This window comes from Gopherus flavomarginatus, chromosome 5, assembly GCF_025201925.1.
Source record: "Gopherus flavomarginatus isolate rGopFla2 chromosome 5, rGopFla2.mat.asm, whole genome shotgun sequence".
NCBI classification, from domain to species: domain Eukaryota; kingdom Metazoa; phylum Chordata; order Testudines; family Testudinidae; genus Gopherus; species Gopherus flavomarginatus.
The window spans coordinates 29,971,379-29,974,634 of record NC_066621.1 but is presented as its reverse complement, the minus strand read 5'-3'; the positions used below and the strand labels follow the sequence as shown (position 1 = coordinate 29,974,634).

Sequence of the window (3,256 nt, the reverse complement as noted above, 5' to 3'; positions counted from 1 at the left end):
GGCGTGGCTCTGCACACCGTCAGCCAGGGCAGGCCAGGCTGCGGACGTGACTCAGGCGTGAGCAGCATGGCCGTGCTTTCCTGACAAGGCGTGAGGCAGGCCAAGAGCTTTGCACAGCCTACAGGGAAGTGGGAGGGAGGCGTCTTTGAGCCGGCGTGTCTCGTCTGCTTCTCCTTTGCCACTTGGGCGGAGGCGGGGAGAGAGCGATAAGTTCCTGGCTGAAAGTTTTTGTGCTCGGCCTTGAGGATTAAACCTGAGCCTCTGGAACAGCTGCTGGGAGATGGGTTTCTGAATGACATCCAGCCCGGTCTTCGGGCCACTAGCTGAATGCACTGAGGCCAAGAGGCAGCAAAATGGGACCTTTGAGGCTCTCCGCAGGCAGGGCCAGCTTTAGGAAGTGCGGGGCCCAATTCGAACATATTCGGCGGGGCCCCAGCAGGGATGACTAAAAAAAAAAAACCATGTAAATAAAAGCCTTTCATTTCTTAGCAGCCGGTTCCCTGTAAAAAGTTTTGATTTAAGAGATGTGCCACAGTATGTATTTTTTGTACCAATAGGATTACCATACATCCATATTTTAAAAAATTTCTCCCAGATGGTCTATTTAAGAACCAAAAAGCTGGACATGTCCAGGAAAATACGGATGTATGTTAACCCTACTTAAAATTCTTTTTTAAAAAGATGGGCCTGAACTAGAAATGAGCTCCGTTTCACATGTGTGGGTCCCCGCCACTCCCTGGGGGTGTGCTAGGGTGACCAGATGTCCCGATTTTATAGGGACAGTCCCGATTTGGGGGGTCTTTGCTTATATAGGATCCTATTACCCCCCACCCTGTTCCAATTTTTCACACTTGCCCCTGGTCACCCTAAGGTGTGCACATGTGTGAGTCACAGCTGTTCACTGCCCCTCTCATTGCAGTGTGTGTGCAGGGTTACTGCCCTGGGAACTGCAGGGCACCAGTGGACATGGGGCTGGCTGGAGGCAGGGCAGGGGCTGACTGGAGGTAGGGTCTGGCTGCAAGCAGGGCAAGACATGCGGGGCTGGCTGCAGACAGGACAGGGGGTGCAGGACTGGCTGCAAATGGGCTGGCTGCAGGCAGAGCAGGGTGTGTGGGACTGGCTGCTGACAGGGGCTGGCAGCAGGCAGGGGGATGTGGGGTGGAGTGGGCTGGTTGGCTTCAGGCAGGGCCTCAGGGGAGTGCGCAGGGGTTGGCAGGCCTGGAGACAGAGGAGTGTGGGACTGGCTGGCTTAAGGCAGGGGAGTGCGGCAAGGGTTGACTGGAGACAGGGCAAGGGGTGCGGGGCTGGTGCAGGCAGGGCAGGGGGTGCAGCAGGGGCTGGCTGTGGGCAGGGGTGCGGGTACAGGGGGTACAGCCTACCCAGTACGGTAAGTGCCCCCTCCTCCACCAAGGTAGCAGCAGCAGCCCAGGGCTTGGGGGCTATTTAAAGGGCCTGGGGCTCCCCTGCTTCCACCGCCCCAGCCCTTTGAATAGCCGCGGGAGCCCTGGGAGCCCTGGGGAAGTGGCAGGGCTCCGGGGGCTGTTTAAAGGGCTGGGGCGGTAGAAGCAAGGGGAGCCCCAGACTTTTTAAATAGCCCCCAAGTCTCCAGCAGTGGGGCTCTGGTGGCAATTTAAACAGCCTGAGGCTCCAGTCCCTGCTGGGAGCCCCAGGCCCTTTAAATTGCCCCCTGCGGAAGCTGGGCCACCCTAGTACAGTGCACCAGCAGGGCTTGGGTGCGAGGCCCGATTCAGGGGAATTGGTTGAATTGGCCTAAAGCTGGCCCTGCCCGCAGGAAAGCAAGGAAGTAGCACAGGCTTATCACTGTCCCTGGGTGGGCTTGAACCACCATCCTTTCAGTTAAGAGCCAAACGTGCTGACCCATTGCACCACAGAGACACAAACAGGCCAGGCTGTATGGAGCACAACAGTCAGGAATCAGCTCAGGGTCCGGTCTAGCACATGCATGCAGTGGTTGGACAAGCAACAGCAAGGAACTGGACTGGTGTGGAGTGAAAGATCTGTGGGAATTAACCGAAAATAGTACTGGGGCTGCAGTACAGGGCTTGCATACACTTTCTTTGGCCTGTTTTGCTGGAAGAGTTAGCAGGGCAAGCTTGTTAGTCACAGGTAAGGGGGTGAGTTTATGCAAATTCTGGACTCTGGGACCACAGCTGGGGTGGGACAGGCACAACTTTTGGGGCACATGCACCCTCTCTGCAACCAACCTTTGTTGCTTCACTCCATAACAGCACACACAAAGCAACCTTTTACCTTTCAGCACCAAAATATACTGTAGAAGAAATCTAATAGCATAACTTTAAGATGAGAAACTTCAGTACTAACAACAATTCTAAAAATATTCAAAAATACCTCTGTCTTTAGACACCAGACACAAAATCAATCAGACCAAGAACAAACATCTATTTTTACTTCCCACACACTTGGGGAGGGGAGGGGGTTTGGAACCCATACCCCTTAATGATGAGTCCTTTCCAGGCAAGGGGCAAGCTCTCAGGCCTCAAATGCCAGGTACAGTTACTCTCTCCTTGATCCAAACTAAACAGGAAAAAACACTTGATTACTCCTGCCCCAATAACAAAGAGATGGGGGATCCCACAGCAGCTGAAATGACCATTTGGACAAGCACTCCCCTCATGCAATTTGGGGTGGGTGTAACTATGCAAATGACATCAGCCCCAAAAGGCCTTTACAACAGATCACCAACAGATGGCAGGGTAGAGTTCATACCGACCCTGCTTAAACTAGATTGTGGCAAAGATTAAAAAACACTGAATGTTAAAACTCACCAAACGCGGGTGAATCCATTCTCATTGTCGTACCCGCTTCTTAAACTCCACACCTGAACGTAGCCCTCACATGGACAACATACCCTCCTAACTCAGTGTCTGCACGTTAACCTTTTACCCCCAGTCAGGGCTATTGCAGATTCTGTATTCCTTACGCCACCCGATCTTAAACCAAACATCGCACCCCCTGGGTAATCTATACATTGTTCCCTGATCACCACAAACTTCTACACCTAAATGCTGTACTGTACACCTTTTTCTTCTTTGAACGTCATCTTACTAAAATGTTGACATTTGTTCGAGATCCCGGCTCCTGTTCCCTTGCAAGGCGTTTGCCTTTGCTCCAGGTTTTAGTCTGCTAATACAGCGGGGGCAGGGTGGGGGCCGATTGAACCAGAGGCGCTTGCCTGCTGCAGACACAGATCAAAGGCTGAACCTCATCCCCCATG

General features: G+C 53.1%; 1 non-coding gene across 1 annotated transcript; it reads right to left on the bottom strand.

Moving 5' to 3' along the window:
- Positions 1–1,822: 1,822 nt before the first annotated feature.
- TRNAK-CUU (transfer RNA lysine (anticodon CUU)) lies at positions 1,823–1,896 on the bottom strand. Its single transcript has one exon. It is a non-coding gene; the product is annotated as a tRNA-Lys (tRNA).
- Positions 1,897–3,256: the final 1,360 nt, after the last annotated feature.